The following is a 27412-nucleotide window of genomic DNA, read 5'->3' as shown; positions in this document are numbered from 1 at the left end:
GGTGTTGTGGTCAACCAAATCGAATGCTGCGGATAGGTCCAGGAGCAGTAGGAGGGCAGGTTTGCCTGCATCTCTGAGATCATCCATTTGGTTCTTTAGGTCTAGGAGTGCTGTTTCAGTGCCATGTCGGGGGCGGAACCCAGATTGCCGCAGGCCGAGCAGACGGTTGTCCTCTAGGAACTTTTGGACTTGCAGGCAGGCTGCTTTGTCCAAAAATTTGAGCAGGAATGGTACAGTCGTGATGGGCCTGTAGTTCCCCGGGATGGTTGGGACGAGTGAGGGTTTCTTGAGGAGTGGGCGTACCGACGCTTTCTTGAGTCCTGATGGGACATGGCCTGATTGGAAGGAGGAGTTGATAAAGGCAGTAAGGAAGTGGGCTAGGGTAGGTGCGGAGTCTTTGATGAGGCTGGCTGGGCAGGCATCACCTTTGCAATTAGAAGGTTTGATAGAGTTGAGCAGGGTGATGACCTCTTGCTCAGTGATGTCTTTGAATTCGAACATCGGGGATGACGTGGTCTTGATGGGTGGCTTGGCGTGCATGTTTGCTATAATGTGGGGTAGGGCTTTTTGGTGTCCACGAATTTTAGTTTGGAGGGTGTTGAGCTTCTCTAGCATGGCAGATTGAATGCTGTTACGCCACTTGGCATCTTTGTTGACTGAGGAGGGGGGGGGGCAGATGGTTTTTCAAGTTCCCTAAAGATGGTGAATAGTTCCTTAGATCCTGACTTGGCGTCAGCGATCCTGGCGTTGAAGGAAGCAGCCTTTGCCAGAGTGATGTTAGTCTTGTATGATTTGGAAATGGCTTTGAACTTCTGTTTAGTGGCTTCAGAGGGGTTTGCTTTCCAGGGGGGTAGTGCGATCCTCTTTTGCGCACGTTGGTCAAGGAGTTCTTTGGAGAACCATGAATTGGCATGTTTGGCTTTCTTAACTTTTTTGAGAGTCCGGGGAGCAATGGCATCCACGGCTGACGTAATGACTTCCTTAAAGGTGTCAGCTAAGGTATCAGGGTTATTTGATGAAGGGGCCTGAAGGACTGGGTTAAGGAGGTAAGGTGCTAGTTTCTCGACTGTGAGAAGGCGTGAACTCCTGGCGTAGGTGGTGAGGCACGGTGGTGGCGGCGAGAGAGAGTCACTTTTTTAGTTCTGAGGTTGAATTGGATGTAGTGATGGACAGACCAGGGGATAGGGGTGTTGGCCATGATGAGAAGGGAGCAGTTGTGATGACTGATCCAGTCAAGGGTGCGTCCTTTGATGTGCGTGGGGTCAGAAATGGAATGCGCAAATCTGAGGTTAGAGAGTGCCTTCTTGAGGTGTTTCGCAGGGGAGTCTTTGGGGTCGTTAAAACCTAGGTTGAGGTCACCGAGGAGTAGACTCTGTGAGGTCTTTTTGATGTTGTGAGACAGTGCAGGGATAAGGGTGTCATGTAAATCAGTACACGGACCTGGGGGTCTGTAGACAATGTGCATGGATATGGTGCAGTTGGGCGAGGCATTGATTTTTAGAGGGAGGTAGTCGCTGTTGCTGTCAAGGATGCCTTCCACTTCTCTTATGGTAACCATAACGTTCTGTTAGAAAAGGTTTTTTTTAGTGAATTGCACAGGCTTTTAGTAGTGCAACTTAACCATAACGTCCCCTTAACAAACTTTTTTTAGTGAATTTTATGGGTTTTTAGTAGGACAACTTAACCATAACGTCCCTTTAACAAAGTTTTTTTTACTGAATTGCACAGGTTTTCAGTAGAGCAACTTAACCATACCGTCCCTTTACCAAAGTATTTTTGCTAAAGAGCATCGGTTTATAGTAGTTGTACGTAACCATAATGTAAAGTAACTTCTGACTTATTTACACACCTTGCGGAGAATACCACATGACAATATGCTGGTGTACAGCACAGTGACGTGTCCGAGAATCCGTAAACACTTGACAGTAAGATATATGCCTCGTGGACAGTGTGGAAACAGATTTTATATTGATGTAGGAACGTCCACCTGCAACATTTCCCTTGCACAGTGCCAACACGTTTTGGTAGTCAGCCATTAACAATGTAGTACACATTACAGACTTTTAGGAAAAGTTCTAGTTATCTGAAAATGACATGAGCTAAGGCCATTCCTCCTCCCCAAGAAACAGCAGTTGTAATGAAGGAGCATGACAAACACTGCCCCTACCTTACAAATAAAAAACGCGCAATATTTTTGTGCCGTCCACCTACCCCCCATATTTCAATTTGGTGCCTCTTTCCTTATTTCCGTTCGCAAATTGCCTTATGACCTGTCCTACCAAAAAAGAAAGCCATCCGTTAGCAAAGTAAATGTTCTGTTAAGAACCACCTTTCACAGTGTAAGTATATTAAAACAAAATATATCATACACTCCATGTACTTTATATTTCTCAGCAAAGGACATAGACGCAATAAGATTTGCCAGTAATAGTATAGATTTGCAAAGCAATAACGTGTGCTACGGAAAAATAGGATTTCTAGTTATAATCTGGCCCACCTGCGGCGGGCCGGATTACAAAACAAAATCCTTTTTTAAGATGGTCACCACAGAAAGGGAAGGCAGTTGTTCTATACATGGCCCCTCTTCGCTTTCCACGGCAGCCTGCAAAAAGCAAAAGTTTGTGCCGTGACGCACAACCTGTAAATAAACATACAGCGACGTACAACGTAGTACCTTACATTTTGAAATGATATACTGGATTTTAAAAGTAAACGTTAACATTTTAGAATTTGTAAAGTAGTTTTATTTAACAAACAACGGTCAGAGACCATCTCACTAATCCCATTTTCAATTAAATTGTAACAATGGTTCTAAGGGCGTCATTGAAAATGTTCATGGTGAGGCATACGTAATTATTTTCCCATACGCAACAGTATGCTTTTTTGTTAAAGCACCCGCTTTGTTTGCACAGTGATTTCCAAGACGGCGCCATGACCCTTGCCCTACACCACCATAAATGATGTTATGTTACTCCTTATAGCTACTTCAGCGTGGGGACAAAGGGGGCCTGGCCGGTCATCCCACAACATTGTAATGAACAGGCAGCCGGTCACAAGCAGTTGCATTTGGCATCCATAGAAGCCGTTACTCAGCATCTGGAATCCATGGCACACACAGTACGGCAAGATGTAGCTAGGTGGAAAACGTAAGAGAAAATATATGTATCAATACCCAACCTTCGCAAATTTTTTTAAAAAAGACACGAACATTGTGGAAAGTAGTACACAAATGGAAGTGGTCAAACATGACATTTTAAGAAAATATTAGCGTTGACCATGGGTAAATATAGTGACAGCCTACAAATGCCGACAATGAGCAGTCGCTGTACGGTTTAAAAAAATGGCACCTACACAGTGAGATGGTAATTCAGTTATGGAGCCAAAATGAATGGACAGGCAAGAAAAAATTACATCTCGTGATTTTAAACAAGAGCAAAAGAATATGCAAAGTGATACACAAAGCTATGTGGGCAAGCATTACATTTCAAAGAGGAAATATTAACGGTCAACAAGGGTGACTAGTCATACCCTGCAAACGCAGAGATTCTACACTCTCTGTTATTGGAGGAAAATCACAACTGAACAGAAAGATAATACTTCAGTTATATTGTCACAATTAGTGTTTCGTTAATATAAAATTAAAATGCGGTTTGGTATAGAGTCGTCAAAATTACACTTACATTATGTTTACTGGCTCCATTGTTTTTGGCCAGGTGAGACAGCAATGTGTTCGCAGCAATGAATTTTCCTGAACTGATATTTCATGTTTCGTACAAACATTTTTAAAACATAACCTCAAATGGTATTTTTTCCAACCAGTCATTCCTTTAATTCCTTTTGAAGTTTACCTTTCGCTCAAGGTCAAAAAACAATTGCCCCTTATGTATTCACTCGGATGCGTGGGCCTACTGAGCTCGCAACCAAAAAAGCAAATCAAGTGTTCTTCACTCAGAAGACAAATACATTCTCACTTTGCAACAACATATGAGAATCCAATCATGAGAACCGCTACTCCCATACGCCTTCAGAACCGCTGTTTCCATCAAATAGTCCAGGTGGCGGCCTCACATTTCAAAACATAGGACGCCAGTCTGACTACAATATTAATCTAAATACATTGTAACACAGACGCAGTAACTGTTCGCCATACATCGAGCACCAACTTCCACTTTACCGTATGACTTTGGTGACAAGAAAACACCACTTTTTGAGTTTGTGCTGCCACATCCCATCCCAGCCTAATTAAAGCTCACCTTCGGAAACAGTATTTCATAAGTATAACAAGTGCATTGGTGTCTTGTTTTGTATGTGTTACCGGTGATGTCCGCGTACACCAAAACATGAACAAAAGATGGTGGGGGAAGCGAGGAAATCTGACGCACTTCACGCTGTTCCACAACCAACCAGTGAAAGCGCCACATGTCCGCAGACATAATGCTATGTATTAGCCAATCAATTTCTTGTCCGGGAAGCGAACAGGGAAGTGTGACCGCAGAGCGGACATAGATATCACTAATTTTTTGAGACATAGTTTTTGGTCCTTTTAAATGAAACTACTGGACGGATTGTCACCAAATTTCCAAAAGCACGCTTTTGGGACCAAGCCCCTGCCCCTGCAGCAAATTTGGTGAAAATCCATCCTGCGGTTTGGCCTGTAGGCGTGCGCAAAGTTTTTCCCCCATTCAGTCTATAGGAAAAAACAACGTTTTGGACCCCCCTATAACTTTTCCCCCCCTGCACCAAACATCACCAACCTTTGCAAAAAATAATTCAGAGTGGCCCACATAATTTTTTTGCAAAGTTTGGTGAGGATTCGTCCAGGGGGAGCGGAGTTATAGGCCGCCTAAAAAGTGCTCTTCCTATGGAAAGAGCAACTTAACCATAACTACACGGCCACGCTAGTGGCCGTGTAATATATATATATATATATATATATATATATATATATATATATATATATATATATATATATATATATATATATATAGCACCCTGTAACAAATAACACAACAATATGATGCTGCAAAGCAAGAAACAGAGCACTCAGCACCTTGCCTAGTGTGCTGAATTGGTGGAGTGCCTTTCAGTAATTGTTTTTTTTTCTTTTATGAAATCCCACTCCTAGTTACAACCATATTCATGCATGGTGAAATATATAGAAAAACAAGATGACCATATGTACCACAACATTTCCAGTGTATAATTTATACTGTTTTAATGCTGTAAAAAGTTGCAAACAAAGATTACCATATGTTGAATAACAGAATTAAAAAACAAAACAATTATACATCGAATCGTAAACATAGAGAGGGGAGATGAAACAATTATTTACATCATTCATCAACCATATAGCTACACATAACCAAGGGTAAAGAATAAAGCAAACGGATGCTGATAAGTGCAAGTGTGAACAAACAAAAAACCCAGTGCTCAGAATAAGGGGAAAGAGCAAGAGAGGAAAAGCTCCTCTGATTTAAAAAAAGGGAAAGAAAAGGATAAATGAAACAGTTTCATGGTGACAGTTTCATATATTCAGATGTGAGCAACAATTTAAACAAATCAAATAGAAATCCCTCAAATGTCTAGTATTAGTATACAATTTATTTCAAAATGATCTAAAGGTTTTTTTTTATAAAATGTTTTCAGAGATCTTCTCATAAAACTCATATAAGGGAAACCCCCACTGGGTTTGCCAACGCATATAGGGGAAACAGAAAACGTATATGGATACACCAGATTTGGACGCTGGGGGTCGCGTAACTAAACGCATATAGGGGAAACAGAAAACATATATGGATACACCAGATTTGGACAGAAACAGTTTTCACTGTAACGTCACGGAGAGAGATCGGGAATATGAATGCTTTGATAATGTCAGGCTTAGGGGCAGGAGATATGATTTAGTGTTGCAAAAACAGGTCAGCCAGGTCGATGGGGCAAGTGATAGGATTATCACATAATGTCGGCGCACAGCAGCCTGATTTATTGTTTGTTTAGCGGACAAAAAGTCAGGTAAGGCCCATAGGAAATTGTAATGTCAGCAGACATAAGGAGGGTTCGTAGAACACTTTCAACCTGACAATGAACAATACGAACAGCGTTCTCAGAACGCCCCCATTTTGTTTAATTGCAGACATTTCAGGACACCGCAAGTGTTCTTAGAACACATTTAACTTGCCAGAGTACAATACTGTTAGGCAGAAACCTGTGCAGTTCCCTCTGGGACCACTGCAAAAGATTTAAGACTACAAGTGTTTGGCAGTAAACCCACTTGGTAGCAGTCTGTATCACATAGATTCACTTGGTAGCTGTGGCTGAGCAGTCAGGCTTCCCTCAAGAAGAGTATACAGAGCATACAGAGTATACAGAGCATACAGAATAGGTACAGAGACACAGTAGCACAAGCAAACACTGACCAGAGCTTGTGTAAAAGTATATAATTATATATTTAAAAGACACACTTGTAAAATTACACTAGCACAGAAAAAGGTAAGTAAATTCAAAACACAGTCCTAATTACTATATGTACATCCATAGTTATTTGTTGGACAAGTCTTAGTTAACACCACTTATTTCTAGACAGAGGTGAGCGCTTAACGTTAGATGGCACTCCAACAAGTTGTTTAAAAAGGGAAGGAAAAGGCAGAATTAAGAAAGCAATACAGCAAAACACTTTTCAGAGAACCACAGTAAGTATTAGAGAAGGCAGTCTATTGAGGAGCAAGGAAGTTCAGTGCCAGGCCCACTTTAGGGAGAGCCAGGCCAAATATGCCCAAGATCACACAATGTCACAAAGTCTCAAAAATCTTTACAGGTGAGTAGAAAAGTTCTGTTATGCTTAGAAAAGTTTAGTTAGGGTGTCCCAGGCTAACCCAGGTTCGAGAGCCGGGGGCTAAATCTACCCCATACAATCGGTGGCAAAGGAAGCCGGGCGGAACACAGTACCTTCAAAATGGAAAGGATCCTGCAGCGGTGGCAGTTGTTCCTGGTAGTGGGTGCAAGTCGTGGCGTCGTCCAGAGGAAGAGAAGATCTCAACGTGGAGGAAGGCTGAAGGTCGTTGCACTACCAGGGAAGAAACCAGCCGTGGAGTTTTCCGGTTAAAAGGATGTTACCCCTCTTTCGCGGTACAGGTAAAAAGTGGTATTCCGGTTGCCGGGGTGCTTGACACAGGCAAGGCGTCCACGAGATGCTCCAGGGAGGCCAAAAGAAGGCAAAAACTGGTTGTCCCCACCAGTCAAGGGAAGAAGACTCTCCGGGCTGGAGATCTCCTCTGTCGTTGGAAAGTGGTGAGACGGTTGCGAGGGCTCCACCGGTGGTGTCGTCATGGCAGGTCAGCTCAGCTTCTCCCTCTTCGGCTTCTTAGGTCCTGTGGCGACTTCTCAAGTTCCAGTCCCCAAAGCCCTGCTTTTATGCAGCAAACCCCCATTCACCATTCTCCTTTCCAATCGACCCTCCCAGGTCCAACTTGGGTCCTTCCTCTCTGACATCTTTTTCTCCACCTGTGGCGTTCCCCACGGATCTAATCTCTCTCCCTGGCTGTTCAACCAGTATCTGGCACTCCTTGCCCACTGCATCGCCGCCCTCTGCCCCAACTTTCAGTGCTATGCGGATGATACCCAGCTCATTTTCAGGCTACCCTCGGCCTCCTCCTCTCCCTCCCTCCTGTCTGTCTGCTATCCAGGATTGGTGTGCTGCCAATGACCTCTGCCTTAATGCTAGTAAGACTGAGATCCTACTCATCGGCACACCCACTCCCTCCTTCCCTGCAGCTCTCTGGCCGGCCTCTCTTGGTCCTCTTCCTGCTCCTACCTGCAAGGCAAAAAACCTCTGGGTCATCTTCGACTCCACACTCTCCTTCTCTCCTCATATATCTGATGTCTCTAAGAAGTCACATTACCAGCTGCACCTCCTCAGAGCTATTCTTCCCTTCCTCTCCTTCCCCCAGAAGCTCACTGTCTCCCGAGCCCTGGTTCTCTCGAAGCTGGACTACTGTAACAGCTCTTAATCTGCCTGCCTCCACTCTCCGCTCTCTGCAACTCATCCAGAACAGAACTGCGAGACTTGTCCTTGGTCTCAAGCCCAGGGACCGTATTTCTCCAGGACTGAAATCTCTACACTGGCTCCCAGTGGCTGCGAGGATTAAGTTCAAAACCCTCTGCATTGTCCACAAGGCCTTCTGGGGCCTGGGGCCTAAATACCTTCAACTCTCTCTTCCTAAATATCTTCCTTCCTGAGCCCTACGCTCATCCGTCTCCAACTCCCTCAGGGTCAGCCGCTTCTCGAAGCAACGAGCTGGGGGTAGATCTCTCTCCGCGGCAGGTGCCTCCCTCTGGAACAGCCTTCCTGCCTCCCTGAAACTTGAGGAGAACCATCTCCGGTTCCGGAAGCACCTCAAAACCTTCCTCTTCGCTTCTGCTTTCTCTCTCCCTCTCCCCTGCTAAATTCTTCACCAAAACTGCACTGATCCTGCAACTGGGCCACTCTCACCGACCTCGGTCCTGGACCCAGTCACTCTTCACTTGCACTGCCTCCCTGGCAACCCCTGCACTGCGGGACTATCTCTGTATCACTACAGCCCCCCCTCAGCACTTGTCTGCACTTACCCTGCACTTGCCACCAGCTGGCCCTATTTATTTATTATTTTATTTCTATTCTACTATTTGTATTGCACTCCCCCCTCCCCCTTCCCCTTGCACTTTTTCCCTTCCCCCTACCCCTGCACATGCGCGGTCTGAATGACACCTGGCCTAGTAGGATCGTTGTCTGTCCTCCCTTTGTTCCCCCCTCCCTGCCTCGTCGCGCCTTGAAACACTTGTGTATAGGCGCGTTACAAATGCTATATCATATCATATCATATCACCAGTCCTAGCTGTCACTCAAAAATGCCAAGTGGTGAGCCGGGTGCGCAAGAGTGCGACTTGAGTTGCGAAGGCAACTCAGTCCAGGGTGCCTAAATCCCCCTCCCACACATCCTGTAGACCCAGACACAGTGGCACCACTTTGGAGGGCTTCTGTGCAGAAGCCCGCCAAAAGTGGAACAAAGGCTCGACTCGGGTTCAGGGTTACTGAAGTGAACCCAGACGCCATTTTGGCAGCGAGTTCTGGCAAAAAATCCCAACCGGTGAATTAATATTAAATAAATAAACCGGCGGTATCTTTAACATTGCACCAAAAAGTGGTGCATTAAAATCAATGGGAAATCCCATTGGGAAATGTTCAGGTGGAATATTTCCGTGGTATCCACTGCCACCAGCCAGAAACTCGGCGAGGGGGGACGGGACAGTACCCCCTCGACAAACAGACCCAGGGGCAATCTAATTGACCCTACCAGTACTTCCACAGTATGATGGTTTGTACTGGTTCTGTTCACAATTTAAGACTAGTAAAGTCAATGGTGACTTTACATGCCCAGGGAGACAGTCGTCAGTTCCAGGGTATGTCTAGTCTATGTTTGGGGGTCCCTATGACACCCCTGTGTTGCTGCACTGAGGGTGCTGTGTAACACACATACAAAAACCAATGATAGCCTATGGGGAAAAATACCCCAAAGCCCATAAGCACATTACAAGTCACAGGAATAGACTCAAATCATGTCCAAGAGTGAGGGTAAAAGAGTCTCACTCTTGGCAGGAGAAGAAAATAAACCCCAAAAATCCAGCAAAGCTGCTGGGGGACTCACTAGGTTAGGAAATTCAGCCTAAACAGAGAATTCTCCCTAACACTCGCCCCCCCAGACTAAGGGACAGGAGGATTTAATCCACTCCTGGATGAACCTCATGCCTCTAGTCGATGACATACATCCTAGAGAGTCCATCAGCATTTTGATGGTGACACCCTGACCTGTGCTCAATGGTGAAATCAAACCCTTGGAGGGAGATTGACCATCTCAATAGTTTTGGATTTTCCCCTTTCATTTGCATTAACCATCTCAAGGGTTGGTGGTCAGTCTGAATGACAAAAGTGGAACCATACAAGTATGGCCTAAACTTCTTCAGCGCCCACACAATAGCAAACAATTCTCTTTCGATTGTTGCCCACCTTGTCTCAGGATCCTTCAGTTTTCTACTGATGAAGCAAATGGGGTGCTCCCTACCCTTCTCATCCAGTTGGCTAAGAACTGCACCTATACCTACATTGGAAGCATCAGTTTGTACAATGAAAGTTTGGTGGTAGTCAGGAGCTCTGAGTACTGGAGCTTGGCAAAGAGCTTTCTTCAGGTTTTCAAAGGCCTGATTGCATTCCTCATTCCATTTGACCTTCTTAGGGAATTTTGGAGAGGAGATTACATTCAGTGGAGAAGCTATGGTCCCATAGTTCTCAATGAAATTCCTGTAATATCCAGTGAGGCCTAGGAAGGCTCTCACCTGGGTTTGAGTAGTAGGTGTTGTCCAATTTTGCACAGCTTCAATCTTGCTGAGCAAAGGCCTTATTTCTCCACCTCCTACCTCATGCCCAAGGTAGACCACTTTACTCTGTCCAATTTGGCATTTACTTGCCTTTATGGTCAGATTGGCCTGCTCAAGAGCCTGCAAAACATGTCCTAAGTGGTTCACATGTTCCTCCCAGGATTGGCTGAAGACTGCAATGTCATCCAAGTATGCCATGCAGAAGTCCTCCATCCCAACTAGAACTTGGTTCACCATCCTTTGGAATGTAGCAGGTGCATTTTTGAGTCCAAAAGGCATAACCTTGAATTGGTATAAGCCAACTGGGGTAGAAAATGCAGTTTTCTCCTTGGCATGGTCTGTCAGGGCTATTTGCCAATAGCCTGACGTAAGGTCCAGGGTGCTGAGGTACTTGGCTGCACCAAGTTTATCCACCAACTCATCTGTCCTGGGCAAAGGGTGGGCATCAGTCTTGGTGACTGCATTAAGAGCTCTATAGTCCACACAGAATCTCAATTCTTTGGATCCTGCCTTTGGTACTAACACAACTGGGCTAGACCATGGACTAGTAGAGGACTCTATTACCCCGAGATCAAGCATTTTCTTGACCTCACCTTTGATGTGGGTTCTGACATTCTCTGACATTCTGTATCCTCTGCTTTTGACTGGCAGACAGTCACCAGTGAGTATGCCATGCTGTCCCCAAGGGGTCAAGCCTGGTGAAAGTGAGAACAGAGGGGCAAATTGATTCAACATAGATTTGCACTCCTCCTGTTGCTCAGGTGTCAGATCTGAAGAGAGATTAACTCCTTCAACCTTTTCGTCCAAAGGTAAGCCGCTCAGGAGGTCAGGTAGAGCTTCACTCTCCTCCTCCTCTTCTGATCAAGCTAGAAGCAAGGCTCCTACTTCTGGTCTAGAGACATAGGCTTTGAGGCGGTTGGTGTGGAAGACTCTAGGAGCTTCCCTGGGTTTGCCAAGATCCACCAGATAGTTGACCTCTCCAAGTTTTCCCACAACCTTGAAGGGTCCCATCCATTTGTCTTGCAAGGCCCTCTGCCTTGTTGGAAGCATTACAAGAACTAGCTGGTCTTGAGTGAACTCAAACATGTTAGCCTTCTGATCATGCCAATGCTTGACCAGAGCTTGTCCAGCTTTCAAGTTGTCACTTGCTTCTGCCATCATGTGTGACATTCTCCTCCAGAGACCTATCACATAGTCAGTCATTCTGACTGGCTTGGGGGAATGAGCACTCTCCAACCCCTCCTTAATCAGGGCCAAAGGGCCTCTGACTGGATGGCCATAGAGAAGTTCAAAGGGAGAATAACCTACTCCCTCCTGAGGGACTTCTCTATAAGCAAAGAGAAGTCATGGCAGTAGAAGGTCCCACTTCTTTTTAAGGGGTTCTTCTAAAGCACCTATCATGCTCTTCATGGTTCTGTTAAACCTTTCTACCAACCCATTGGTCTGGGGGTGGTATGCGGTTGAGAACTTGTAAGTAACTTCGCAGGTTTTCCACATGGCCTTCATGTAGTGGGACATAAAATTTGACCCCCTGTCAGAGATTACTTCCTTAGGAAATCCAACCCTGGTAAAAATACCAAGGAGGGCCTTAGCTACAGCCGCAGCTGTAACAGTCCCCATAGGAATTGCCTCAGGGTACCTAGTAGCATGGTCTACTACAACAAAGATAAACCTGTTGCCTGAGCAGGTTGGAGGGTCAAGGGGACCAACTATGTCAATCCCTACCCTCTCAAATGGGACTCCCACAACTGGGAGAGGCACTAAAGGTGCCACATTCTTGGAACGAACCTTACCAGAAGTCTGGCAGGTATGGCAGCTCCTGCAATACTTGTCTACTTCAGCCCCCATTTTTGGCCAATAGAAGTAGAGAGAGAGCCTTTCCTTGGTCTTCTTGAAACTCAAGTGACCAGCCAAAGGAATCTCGTGGGCTAGTTGCAAGAACTGTTGTCTGTTCTCTTGGGGTAATACCAGGCGTTGGTAGTCTCCAGGTTCAGATGCAGTTGGTTCACTGTAGAAGAGGCCATCTTCCCAGTGTAACCTATACTTCCCAGGCTCTTGCCCATCAGCCTGAGAAGCTGCCTGTTCGCGAAGACCCTCCAGAGTTGGACATTCTCTTTGTCCCTTACGAAAAGCTGACCTGCTGGGTCCACCTTCTGCCAGTAAAGACTGCAGCTCAGGATGGTCAGTTGGGTTCAGGTCTCCAATAGGTTCTGGGCCTCCTACCAGCTCTTCTTCAGAGTCTAGTTCAACCATACAGGGTGGTACCTCCCTCTCAGCCTCAGCTGGAGGTGGAGTTACAGGTGTAACTTTGGACAACCTGGGGGAAGTCCTTGTTGGAAGCACTGGAGTGTTTGCTGTAGGCTTTTTCCTAGGAGTCTTGGGTTGCCCCTTTGCTCCTGATCTGGTAGTGACTGCAGTAAGTTGCTCCAGTGGGAGAGGAGTGATTTATGTCATCATCTCCTGAGATAAACCCCGCAGGGTTTTCTCTCTTGCAGGTTTGGTGAGCTCCTGTAACCTTTTACTAGGAGGTCTGGGGGTATGTGACACAACTCCAAGAGCTTTCAGGTCATTACCCAACAGAACCCTTCCTGGTACTTCACATTGTATACTGACAGGTATCTTCACAGCCATATCATTACACTGGATGAGAACTGGTAACTGGGGACACATCTGCACAGGCCCTCCAGCTAACTTGGTGAGGCATTTGGGTGCCTTAGCAACATCCTCTGCCTTGAAAAATGATTCATCCACCACAGTTATGCTGGCCCCAGTGTCCCGGATGGCAGGAGTCTCCTGACCATTCACCTGGACACTGTCCTTATAATACTCTTTAGTATTATCTGTGATAGAATTATAGACATCTAGATTCTGTTGTTCCCACAACCCCAGAGAGACTAAAGAAACACTGGCTGAGACTCCAGTGGGTTCATCAGCCGGTAGTAGAAGGTTTCCACTTGCCATAGGGACTTCTTCCTCTGGAGCGAAGGCTAAGGAGACAAGTTGGATCCCTTACATCTGGGATCTCCTTTCACATGGTCAGTAGCCTTACAAACGTAACAGGCTCCAAAGGTCCTTTGGAATGCAGGCTTGTTCTGACCTCCTTCTGGTTTGGCACCAGAAGGTATACTACTCTGATTTGGTTTCCCTTGTGACTTACCCTTATGGTTTTGTTTGGGGCCCTCTTTGGAATTGGAATTATTAGAATTCTCTTTAGAGTCCTTTTTAGGCTGCTTCCTCTCATCCTTCTTCTGAGTTACCCCAGAATCCTTGTGAGTGGCCCTGTTGGCAACCCACAAGTCAGCAGCCTTAGCTAGCTTTCTAGGATCTAATTCCCGTGAATCAGCCAAGTGCTGTCTGAGCTCAGGAGAGCAGGCATCATAAATTGACTCCATCATTACAAGATTCTTCATTCCTTCATAAGTTTTTCAACCCTTCACACACCCAGGTAGCCCAAGGGGTACCATCATGCTTTTTGAGGCTTCTAAACCTCCTAAGATACTGGGAAGGGGTCTTCCCAAACCTAGCTATTAAAGCTAGTTTCACACATTCATACTCTTTCCTATCCTCCTCCCCAACTCCATTACCGCATCAGTTGCAACAGGGGGGAGCCTAGAGAACAACCAGGTGAGTAACTCATTACCTGTGATGTTCTGGAGCCCATGATTATACTCAAACAAAGACACCCAATCCAACACATCCAACCTAGGCTCATACATACCAATCAATTCTTTAGGCATCCGAGGTCTTTTAGGATTGGAACTTCTAGAGGAGCCAGAGAGAGAAGCATTTTCAACAGATAATTTCTTCATTTCTAGCTCATACTTGAGCTCCATTTCTCTTAGCCTTAGTTCTTTGTCAGTTTGAGCATTAGGTTTCTTGTACTCTAATTCCAGTTTCATTTTCTCCAGTTCATAGTATTGACGACTAAATGTGGGACCTGGCAAAGGCCCAGTAGGTACAGCTGGTAGAGCAGACAGAGGCCTAGAGGGAACATCTACAACAGTTTCATCCTCCTCTTCTGACCCAAGATCATCAATATTTTGTTCAATATCAATATAATTGCTGTTCTCTACATTTGCTGGAGTGATAGGTTCCTCTGAACCATCATCCAGACTTTGGTTTTCTAAAAACCTTTCTATTAGCTCCATTTTCTTGCCTTTAGTCATGAGATTCTTATGCTTACAGAGAACTCTTAAACAATCAGCAGTTTTTGTAGCAAGGGACTCTTGACTATAAACTTCCATAGTAGACATGTTAGAAAATAACTTTTTCTTTAGTGCTAAGCTTTGTGGTTAGTTGCACTAAGGTATCTCAAAAGTACACTAAAGTGTATACTCAATTCAAATCCCACCGCTGTACACCAGTGTTAGGCAGAAACCTGTGCAGTTCCCTCTGGGACCATTGAAAAAGATTTAAGACTAAAGGTGTTTGGCAGTAAACCCACTTGGTAGCAGTCTGTACCACACAGATTCACTTGGTAGCTGTGGCTGAGCAGTCAGACTTCCCTCAAGAAGAGTTAGGCAGTATACAGAGCATACAGAATAGGTACAGAGGCACAGTAGCACAAGCAAACACTGACCAGAGCTTGTGTAAAAGTATATAATTATTTATTTAAAAGACACACTTGTGAAATTACACTAGCACAGAAAAAGGTAAGCAAATTCAAAACACAGTCCTAATTACTATATGTACATCCCTAGTTATTTGTTGGACAAGTCTTAGTTAACACCACTTATTTCCAGACAGAGGTGAGCGCTTAACAGATGGCACTCCAACAAGTTGTTTAAAAAGGGAGGGAAAAGGCAGAATTAAGAAAGCAATACAGCAAAACACTTTTCAGAGAACCACAGTAAGTATTAGAGAAGGCAGTCAATTGAGGAGCAAGGAAGTTCAGTGCCAGGCCCAATTTAGGGAGAGCCAGGCCAAATATGCCCAAGATCACACAATGGCACAAAGTCTCAAAAATCTTTACAGGTGAGTATAAAAAGTTCTGTTAAGCTTAGAAAAGTTTAGTTGGGGTGTCCCAGGCTAACCCAGGTTCGAGGGCTAAATCTACCCCGTACAATCGGTGGCAAGGGAAGCCGGGCGGAACACAGTACCTTCAAAATGTAAAGGATCTTCCAGCGGTGGCAGTTGTTCCTGGTAGTGGGTGCAAGTCACGGCGTCGTCCAGAGGAAGAGAAGATCTCGACATGGAGGAAGGCTGAAGGTCGTTGCACTACCAGGGAAGAAACCAGCCGTGGAGTTTTCTGGTTAACAGGATGTTACCCCTCTTTCGCGGTAGAGGTAAAAAGTGGTATTCCGGTTGCCGGGGTGCTTAACACAGGCAAGGCAGCCACGAGATGCTCCAGGGAGGCGAAAAGAAGGCAAAATCTGGTTGTCCCCACCAGTCAAGGGAAGAAGACTCTCCGGGCTGGAGATCTCCTCTGTCGTTGGGAAGTGGTGTGACGGTTCCGCAGGGCTCCACCGGTGATGTCGTCGTGGCAGGTCGGCTCAGCTTCTCCCTCTTCGGCTTCTTAGGTCCTGTGGCGACTTCTCAAGTTCCAGTCCCCAAAGCCCTGCTTTTATGCAGCAAACCCCCCATTCACCAGTCCTAGCTGTCACTCAAACATGCTAAGTGGTGAGCCGGGGGGCTCACCACTGGGCCAATCACACAAGAGTGCGACTTGAGTTGCCAAGGCAACTCAGTCCAGGGTGCCTAAATCCCCCTCCCACACATCCTGTAGACCCAGACACAGTGGCACCACTTTGGAGGGCTTCTGTGCAGAAGCCCGCCAAAAGTGGAACAAAGGCTCGACTCGGTTTCAGGGTTACTGAAGTGAACCCAGACGCCATTTTGGCGGCGAGTTCTGGCAAGAAATCCCAACCGGTGAATTAATATTAAATAAATAAACCGGCGGTATCTTTAACATTGCACCAAAAAGTGGTGCATTAAAATCAATGGGAAATCCCATTGGGAAATATTCCGGTGAAATATTTCCGTGGTATCCACTGCCACCAGCCAGAAACTCGGCGAGGGGGGACAGGACAGTACCCCCTCGACAAACAGACCCAGGGGCAATCTAATTGCCCCTACCAGTACTTCCACAGTATGATGGTTTGTACGAGTTCTGTTCACAATTTAAGACTAGTAAAGTCAATGGTGACTTTACATGCCCAGGGAGACAGTAGTCAGTCCCAGGGTATGGAGTCTATGTTTGGGGGTCCCTATGACACCCCTGTGTTGCTGCACTGAGGGTGCTGTGTAACACACATACAAAAACCAATGATAGCCTATGGGGAAAAATACCCCAAAGCGAATAAGCACATTACAAGTCACAGGAATACACTTAAATCATGTCCAAGAGTGAGGGTAAAAGAGTCTCACTCTTGGCAGGAGAAGAAAATAAACCCCAAAAATCCAGCAAAGCTGCTGGGGGACTCACTAGGTTAGGAAATTCAGCCTAAACAGAGGATTCTCCCTAACAAATACGGACAGCGTCCTCAGGACAGCCCCCATTTTGTTTATGTACGAACATTTAGCTCAATTTCAGCTTGCTTGCGAAGAAAACGGACACATACTCCGTCCTCAGAACACCCTACTATTTCCGCAGACAAATCGAATACAACAAAAGCGTCTAGCACATTAAAAAAAACAGAACATTGAACCTAGCTTATACTCCCCCCCTCCCCAAACACTCTTACACACACACTCCACTAAATACAATTTTTAATCCAAGTTTCACCGCGCTGTCCGCGGTAGTCGGCGAATGCAAGATGGCGGGCGCCACAAAAAATCTGATGCGCTTCACGCACCACGCCGTCCAATCAGCGAACACGTCGCATGTCCGCGGACATCACGCAAGCCGCTTGGCCAATCGGGCTGCTGTCCGCGGAGCAAACAGGGAATTCCGTCCGCGGAGCGAACAGAGATATCACTAATTTTTTTGCCTTACATTTTGATAATTTTAAAAAAAACTACTGGACGAATATACACCAAATATGCAAAAGCACGCTTTCGGAACCAAGCCCCCGCTCCTGCCGCAAATTTGGTGTAAATCCGTCCAGCGGTTTGGGCTGTAGGCGTGCGCAAAGTTTTTTCCCATTATGTCTATGGGAAAAAACAAAAGTTTCGGGACCCCACCTATAACTTTGCCCCCCCTGGACCAAACCTCTCAAACCTTTGCAAAACAATTCAGAGTGGGCCATATACTTTTTTATGCAAAGTTTGGTGAGGATTCGTCCAGAGGGAGCGAAGTTATAAGCCACCCAAAAAATGCTCTTCCTATGGAAACACCAACTTAACCATAACTACATGGACGCTACCGTATATATATATATATATATATATATATATATATATATATATATATATATATATATATATATATTACATGGCCTGCGGTACTGGCCATGTATTTATACTTCAGTTGCTTAACTCATACGAAGAGCACTTTTTGGCCCGCTTACAACTTTGCTCCCCCTGGACGAATCCTCACCAACCTTTGCAGAAAAAATATATGGGCCACTCTGAATTTCTTTTGCAAAGTTTGGTGAGGTGTCGTCAACGTGGGCAAAATTAGAGGAGGGTCCCAAAATATTGTAAAGGCTTACACATGTGGTGCCATTTCACTAATGTACACAAACGTCTCCAAACAGATGTTACATCTAGATAGAAATGTTTTTGTAAAGTCTGAATTGATTTTGTCAAGTGGGGCCTAAGTTATATGACTATTATGCATACATTTGACACTTTTGAAAAAATAAAACATGGGTCCAATTCCAGTAAACTTGTGTCAGGAGCATTGGCAAGGACCTTAAAGTAGGGTTTTGCCATGGCCAGTGCCCATAATGTCTGGGTCATGCAATAAGGTAATGATCCGGATAATTTGACGACAGACATCACATGGGGGTAAAGTGGCCATGTCCACCTGGGACTGGCATTGTGGTAAAGTTATTTGAAAATGGCATATGTTTGAACGGGAAGAAAAATGTGCTTGTTGTAACATGGTGATACAGTTCTCTCTTCGCCTTCTGCAGGCTGCCATGGAAAGTGAATAGGGGCCCTGTATGGAACCCCACCTTCCCTTTCCACGGTAGCCATCTTGGAAAAGGATTTTCCTTCCAACACCGGGACGCCTGCAGCAAGGGAATTCCTTTATTATTAGCACCCCGGGTTCCCACTTTGGAAACCGGGGGTGCTAGTTGCCATCTACTCCCATTGCAGGGGCTTCAACGGGGGGACAATGGTCAGGAGAGCTCGTTAACCACCCTCGCTTCCCTCGGGCGGATGTCTTGGGATGCTGGGCTGCTATCTACTGTTCCACCAGTCCCTGGAAGAGGGAGTGAACGCCACAATATTCCCATTAGCATAATACAAAATGCTAATGGAAATGTTGGAAAATATTATTGCATCTATCTACTTTACTGATGTAATTTGTTATTTGTGATGTCATTTGATGTCCTGGGTGTTAGTCTTAGCAGTGCACAGTGGTGGCGCAAGTTATGGTTGCTCAGCTTACCATAGCTTGCACATTCTGAGGTTTTTCAGTTTTACTTGTAACCACAAAGTCCCTTTAGGACATTTCTTTCAATGAATTTCATAGGTTTTTAGTAGTGCAACTTCACCTGCGGCATCCCGGTGTAGGAAGGAAAATCCCTTTCCAAGGTAGCCACCATGGAAAGGGAAGGTGGGGCTCTGTACAGGGCCCCTCTTCGCTTTCCAAGGTAGCCTGCAGAAGGTGAACAGAGAACCCTATGCCCCTATTACCACAAGCACATTTTTCTTCCCTTTCAAACCTATCCCACTTTCAAATAACTTTACCACAAAGCCGGTCCCAGGTGCACATGGCCGCTTTAACCCCATTTGTTGTCCCTCGTGGTCATGGCCAGTAGCCAGATTGTCCGGATCATGACCTTATTCCATGACCCGGACAATCTGGCCACTGCCTATGGCCACAGACTATACCTCAGTCACCAAAGGTATATCACTATTTTTTGTACCTACATTATGACACTTGTCAAAAAATAAAACACGGGCACATTTGCAAAACCATGCTTTAAGGTCCTTGCCAATGCTACTGTCATGATGCCGACCCCCGGGGACCCAGACCAAGTCCAGCAACACCGGAAGCAGGCATCAAGTTACCCCAAGCAAACCCAACAATCCCCGCTAGGGGCTATTTGGGTGCAGTCCTGGCGCCTATGGTGCCAGGCTCATATGGAGAGTGGAGAGAGTCAGTCCTGGCGCCATTGGCGCCAGGCTCATAGTTTAAAACTTTCCTGATGCAGACCATGCTGCAAACTTACCTGATGCAGACCATGCTGCAAGAGCTCCAAGCCAAACGAGGCTTGGAAGGGACTATTTTACCTAAGGACTATTTTTTACTCGGGTGGGGCTGGGGAGGAATACTTACCTGGGACTACTTTGGAGGCTATTTAAACCACGCCCGAAGAGCAGCACACGCTTCGCGTTATTCTGCATCCAGCAGCATAATGCTCACCGTGCCTGCAAGTCTGCATCCAGTCTTCTGCCACGCCCGCCTCGAGTTTGGAGCTCCTAGAAAAAGGGAGAAAGAAGGAGAAAAGGTTAGAACAAGAGCAATACCTTTGATCCTTACCTGAATTCCAGATCCATCGTGCCTTCGAGCTGGAAGAAAGAAGTTATTTTTTGCGCGTCGCCTCGCCTGCTGCAGCGCTGCGCTGAACTCACCGGCCTTCGCAGCATCTTCACATTTCACCGCATCCTCCTGCATGTTACCGCCGCACTCCAGCACCTAAGGAGAAGTCAAGAACAGCAAGGTGAATACACAGAGGAATACCCCCCTTAGACTTACCTGATTTTACCACCGGGGTACTATTCTTCTTCACGGGTCAGCGCAGCTTCCACTGCATCCTAGCCGAACCCCGGCCCCTAAGGGGAAACAAAAGGACAGCAAGGTGAAACAAGAGACTAACAAGGGGAACCCTCCTCACCACAAAAGACTTACCTAATTTTACCGCCGGAGGCATTATTCCCCGAGACTTCATACTTTCTCTCAGCGCCTGAATAAGAGAGAAAGAAACAGGTTACATATGGACATTATTTTATCGAACTTTGTTGGATAATACAAATCCTTACCAGAACATTACCGGCTGCCACGAGGAACTCTTCAGTATGGTCAAGCTGCAACCTGCAAGGAATCGGACAAGAGTGAAAGTCAGGCATTTTAACTCTTACGAACTGCATACTTACGGCGTCTTGCCGGGAATATCGGAGTCAATATTGTCCTGGAACTCACCAATTCCTTCGAGCCAGTGAAGCAACTGTTTATATACGCGCCCCTGCGCTCAATGCAGGATGGAGAGCTCATCTTTTCCAATCATCAGGTGAGAATATAAGCGGGAACATCCAAGGTGATCGGTGGGGAGAAAAGAGAGGTGGGGGGATTTACGCTCAACTCCACGGGTGGTTAATTCCCTTTCTCCACTTGCAGAAGAATATTCCTACGAGCCAAGCGAACGAAGCTAGGTGGGCCAGTCCAGTGCGTCATCTCGGCCCTACGAGTCACATTGGTGGAGACCGCAGCAGTCCAGTCCAGATCGACGCCTCTGTGGGAGCCAGGTGAGCATAACAGCTACTTAAACGAGTTTGCTGGAAATCCACCTGTTTTATTTTTTCAAAAGTGTCAAATGTATGTTATATAACTTAGCCCCCACTTTTAGACTTTACAAGAACATTCAAGGTTGGATCTATAATCTTTCTGAAACCATGTGTCCACATTCGTCAAACAGCAACAAAGTTATAAGCCATCTAAACATTTTGAGGCCCCCCTCTAATTTATTCCCCTCTTGACAAAATCCCAAATCTTTTTGCAAACTTATGTGTAGATTCGTCAAATTGCATCACATTTGTAAGCCTTTACAATATTTTGGGACCCCCCTCTAATTATGCCCCTTTCTTTACAGAATCCCACCAAACTTTGCACAAACAATTAGATCTAGATATAAGATCATTTAGCCAACTTTTATGTGAATTGGTCAAATGGCACCTCATTTATAAGCCTTTACAATATTTTGGGACCCCACTCTAATTTTGCCCCCTCTCGACAGAATCCCAGCAAACTTTACCAAACCTTTCGGAACTAGGTCTAGAATACAATTCCAAAATGTCATGCAGTTTCATTGAGTGGTGTCAAAGTAATAAGCCATCCAAGAACTGCTTTTCACAAACCCTGTAATACAGAAATAGGCACAGATGCCCGTGAACTTCACGTGACTGTTTGCAGACTTTTACAGTAAAAGCACACTTTTTTTTGCTTTTATGGCCATATCCTATCCCATCCTCATCACCCCCCATCCCCCCAGAGATTGTTTGTTGTGTTTGACAAGTGCAATGTTGCGTTTTATTTTTTCTACAGCGGTGCCCGCGGACACCGGCAAAAGTCAGCGAATCCAACATGGCGGGCATTTCAAGAAAACCGACGCATTTCACGCTTTTTCCCATCCAATCAGCAGACGCGCCTGATGTCCGCAGACTTTATGTCACCCGATGGGCCAATCAGATCACTGTCCATGGACCGAACAGGGAAATGGACCAACGGAGCAGAGCCAGATATCACTAATATATTTGGACCTACATTTTACCTGCTTTTGTAAAAACTACTGGATGGTTTTTCGGCAAATTTACAAAAGCACGCTTATGAGACCAAACCGCTGCTCCTGCTGCAAATTTGATGAAAATCCACCCAGCGGTTTGGGCTGTAGACATGAGCAAAGTTTTACTCCATTCAGTCTATGGAAAAAAATCATTTTTGGGACCCCTTATAACTTTGCCACCCCCCCTTGACGAAACCTCATCAAACTTAGCAGAACAATTCAGAGCGGGCCACATACTTTTTTTGCAAAGTTTGGTGAGGATTTGTCCACGGCGAGCGAAGTTCTAAGCTGACCAAAAAGTGCCCCCTTCTATGAGTTGAGCAACTTAACCATATACAGAACAACAAGAAAGTTCTGGTGGGTTTAAATAGGTTTGAAAAAATAACTCTTTCACATGAAATGTGAAAGTAGGAAAGTTCATTTGAGCCAAGTCACACATTACGTAATGCAACCTAGTAGTCATCTCTGGAAGTTAACCTCCAGTTTTGATCCACAACAGCAAGTGGGTATGCAAATTAACTCCCCCATGCAGGTGGGGCTAGCTTCCCTTTTATTGCAGCCAGACATTGGAACTCCCTGCCAACTTCTCACTGAGCAGAACCCTCTCACTATACATTCCGGAGAGCTCTCAAAACTGGGCACCTAAAACCATGTATATGCCTTCCCCTCTCACACCTCCCACTCCCCCACTCCCACATGTTACCATGGAACTATCTATAACCCGTACACAAAATGTTTCCAGCATTCTACTGTACTCTGTAACAGTGCTTCTATGCCCACGGGCTGTGGTGCGCTTTATAAATGAATAACATTAAATTAAAATAAAACTCAAAAGCAAATCTTTTGAAATTGTCTTTGTCTCTGAGGGCAGTGCTTTTGTATACTTAGCTTTATCATACCAAGACAGACATTTTGCAAGTCTGTAAGGACAACTAAATACCTGGTTTCACCCTTATTAGGGATCATCAGTGCAGTACAGTCCTGACAGCTTTGTGGTGGGAGCATTTGGCCATGTTTTCACAACACCAACAAAGTTATGGTGGGTTTAAAAAGGTTTGAAAAAAACTTTTCATCTGCATTCCTACAATGCCTTGCTGTTGTGGCTCAGAACTGGAGGTGAACTACCAGCACTGATGATTCCAAATTGTAACGTGTTAATATCTCCAAAGATTTCTCTGTTAATTATAAAGATGTTGGTTTCTTTAGTAATTCTGACCTGCAGCAGTGAGTCACAATAATGCCTTTTTAAGATGATAGCTACTTTCACTGTCGAGCCGCATGGAAACATTGTGCTGCACTCTGCTTGGTTGCTCTGGGAATGGATGGCTGGTGTGTTGCAGGTCATTGTTGTGGGACTGCCAAGCTGGCAGTCTCCCTCCTCCCCTCACACCCACTACTCACGGATAAGGTGGATGCGGCCGCACTGTGAAGCTCCTTGGCCTGCTACAGCCCTACTCTGAGAGCAGCCGCGCTTTCAAATTACCGCTCTCTCGCGGAAGTGCAGAAGTGTAATTAGCCTGGACAGTCTCATGGGTGTGGTGTAGAGGAAAGGTGGACAAGGTGTCATGACGAGGGACGTCATGACGCATTGTACAGAATAAAAGAGTGCATTTCCCGCTAAAATGGTTCAGTGCATGAGATACTGTTAACAAGTGTCTGCGTCTCTTTATTCAGAGGCACGGCTGGCCCAGCACACGGCCTGGTCAGTGCCACATCACACTGGTGACGAGGTGGTTGCACACCCACGCCTGCCAGCACACCTGCATAGCCCAGTCAGTGAGGGTTGCGAGCAATGTTAAGAGTGGACCTGCGGCCCGCAGCGATGAACTCTCCAATGAGCTGTCGGCTCCTTACTCTGCATGCATTTGTGATCTCCAGAGCTGGCAATCAACAGGCCATGACACCGGCACTTTCCTCCCTCTCCATCACCTCACGTGGCGACTGGCACTCGGCGCGATCATGATGGCAGCAAGATAATGGGAGTTGCAAGGGAAAACAAAGTGGGTTGCTAGATGCAAACAGGCTGAGCCAAGCGCTTCTCAGTATCCCAAGGTGAGCAAGTGCGGGAAAGTTGATGTAAGCAGTCCAGGCCCCAGATAGCAAGGCCAGTGCATGGTAGCAGGTAGCCCACTGTTTTGGAAGTGCAACATTACGCACTCTGACCAGTGCACAACACAGGCCCAGCCCGGAGGTTGGTTGCACCTGGGGGCCAAACACGGCAGTCCCCCACAGAGGCACATTGCCCGCAAAGAGAAGCAAATGCAGGCTGTGCGAATCCCCACAGCCACGCCTTTGCCATCAATTACACCAGAGCAGCCGCATCCACCAGCAGTTAGGATGCAGAAGGGTGCCAGAAGCCTGCATCTCTTAGGTCCGAAGTAAATCATCTTGTTTTCAGGAAGCGGTTGAAGACACACCTCTTTAGATGATGAATAGGGGGAAAGCAGTGTTCAGGGGCACTCACTAGGCCGCAGTAACCGTTATTTATTGTCTGTCATGCATCTGCTGTGTTGTAAGTCCTGATGCCCTCGGGCTACTGGCGCTATACAAAAATAAAATACATACATACATACATCCATTGCTGAAAGATGTCAGATGGGCCCTCAGAAATGCCCACAGCTGCCTGAGTGAACCATCAGGGCAGCAGGATTCACGCGCAGGCAGGAGCACGTGGCAAGACTCATCACAGGGCTCATTTAAACCCTTTGACCCCTAAGCGGAAGGTGCCACCCTCCAGTGGGACCTGTGGTTGCAGCAATTTAAGCTCCACCTCAAATAGAAGAAAATTGAAGTGGCAGAAGAAAAAAGTACGCTCCTCATGCACAATCTGGGAACACCGGCCCTGCGGTTGTTCAACACCCCGCCTAACAGAGGTTTGGAAGACGACTACCAATCAGCCAGAACAGCGCTTAACAGCAAATTCACCCCCCAACTGAACCCAGATTATGAGAGGTTCCAGTGAAGCTTAGTGAGGCAGCAGCTCTCTGAGTCGGTAAATAATTTCCACAAAAGAATCTGATACCTAGTTATTGGATGTGAGTTTCCAAACGAGGAATTCTGAGTACGACAACAGGTCATTCTTGGCATCTCATCTGAGAAACTCAGGAGGGACATTCTATCGGAGAGGAACCTATCCCTCGGGCAGATTATAGTATAGAGATGGGACGTCAGAGGGAAAGGACAGACTCCCAAGTGGTGGCTATGGAGGAAGCAAAGAGTCATCTGCCAATGGACACGGACCAGCCTACTTTCAGTATTGCTGCAATCAAAGCAAAAGGATGCTCCCATGGGATAACTCCCACCTTGCCAATATGCCCACCATGGACACAGCAGTCATGCAGATGGTGCAGTCGAGCGTGGCACAAGGATGAGCTGTGCCCAGTGATTGAGGCAACCTTTCAAAAATGTGGGAAGGTGAACCACTTTGCCTCTGTCAGTCACACTCGAGAGAGACCCAAAATCCAAGAATATATCACCTGGCAAAGCGGAAAGTAAAAGCAAGGACAGTGGGGTGTGATCAAATCACCAGTGATAGCGAGAGTGGAAGCAGTGAACAATCGGAGAGTTAGATGTTGCCAGAGCGACGCATTAAACATCAGATGAGACGGTGAAAGGGTGCATCTCCTATTAGCGGTAGAGTGACCAATGGAAACCTAGAAAAAAAAGACGCAGGTCCCAGCCAACATACACAGTGTTAGTGAGCAGCACGCCAACAAGAATGGTCATCGACACGGGGGCAACAGTGAATGTCATGCGCCTGAACAAGTTCAAAACTCTGCCATGCAAACCCCCACTAGAGCACCAGACCTTCTGGTTCTATGCATATGGCAGCAAAAAACCTCTCCAACCGAAGGGGTCTTTCAAAGCCGGCGCAGCATATAATGGTGAAGCATGTCGCGCAAGGATTTACATAGTGGACACAGGGATGGAGACTGTGCTGATATGCCGAACAGCGGAGACTAACAATATTTTGCATTCCAACTGCAACAACCAGCCATTGATCAACTACTAGCAGAACATGTAAACCTTTTCAAGGGAATAGGCTTCCTGAAGAACCGATCTGTCATGATCATGATCCACATAGACCCCACTATGGAGCCAAAAGCAGTCTGTCACAGGAGAGTCCCTTTTTTCAGCACCAAGATGCCTTAGGCTGTACGTGCGCTATCCAAGTTCTGTTAACATAACATAACATAACATAACATAACATAACATAACACATGTGTGTGGCTGTGAATGCAGAGCTAAAGAAGCTGGAGGACTTGAAGATCATTGAGAAAATGTCAGGACCCACACCTTGGATGTCCCCGATGGTCGTCACCAAGAAACCACAATAACCTATCGCTGTACGGATATGTATCAACATGAGCCTCCCTAACCAGGCCATTGGACATGAGAGGCACACAACTCCCACCATAGATGAGCTGATTGTCCATTTAACTGGGGCCACTGTCTTCAGAAAATTAGATCTCTGGTCCGGCTATCATCAGATCAGGTGGGCCAGGGAGAAGAGGTACATCACAACTTTCTCCTTGCACCTGGCTCCAAAGGTACTGGAAGCTCCACTTTGGCATTTCGTCAGCGGTCAAGGTCTTTCAAATCAAAACCACAAGGTATTGCAAGACCTGCCTGATGCTATGTCAGTGATGGCATCCTAGTGTACGGTACCTCAGAGGAAGAACACAACACACGCCTGGCAGACATTCAGCAATGACCAGAGGAGTCCAGGCTGACCTTGCACGCTGAGAGATGTTAGTTCGGCAAACCAGAGCTGGCATTTTTTGGCTACGTATTTAACACAAGCTGCATTTCCCCTGACCCAACCAAGGTAGCAGACATCAAGAACGCCAAGCCACCAACCACAGCAGGCGAGGCCGAAGCTTTATGGGAATGGCCACCTACTGCAGCCGGTTCAGCCCCACTACGAGAACTCACCAGCAAGGATGCACCGTGGGCATGGGAACAAGAGCATATTGCGGCATTCCAACACATCAGGGACTCCCTCACAACCAACACTAGAATGGCATATTTTAACACTGCCTGTAAAATGAAGCTACTAATGGATGCTAGTCCGGTGGGACTGTGGGCTGTCCTCTCACAAACAGAGCTGGAAGGTGTCACGCACTCCATTTCTTTTGCCAGATGGGCGCTAAACAGAATGGAATCAAACTATATGCACATCGAACGGGAGGCCCTTGCCATCCTGTGTGGGTACAGACACTTTCAGGTATACCTTCGGTGACACCCTGCCACAATATATACAGATCACAAGCTGATTGTGCCAATCTTTAAAGGTTCTGCCCCACATCTGCTGGCGAGACTTGAACGCTTGATGCTCCTGCTACACCCCTTCGATATTGAACTACTCTACCGAGCCAGAGGGGACAACC

Source organism: Ambystoma mexicanum, chromosome 3p (genome assembly GCF_040938575.1).
Source record: "Ambystoma mexicanum isolate Mex_15411 chromosome 3p, UKY_AmexF1_1, whole genome shotgun sequence".
NCBI classification, from domain to species: Eukaryota; Metazoa; Chordata; class Amphibia; order Caudata; family Ambystomatidae; genus Ambystoma; species Ambystoma mexicanum.
The sequence above is the reverse complement of the archived record's forward strand: the minus strand, read 5'-3'. Positions refer to the sequence as shown.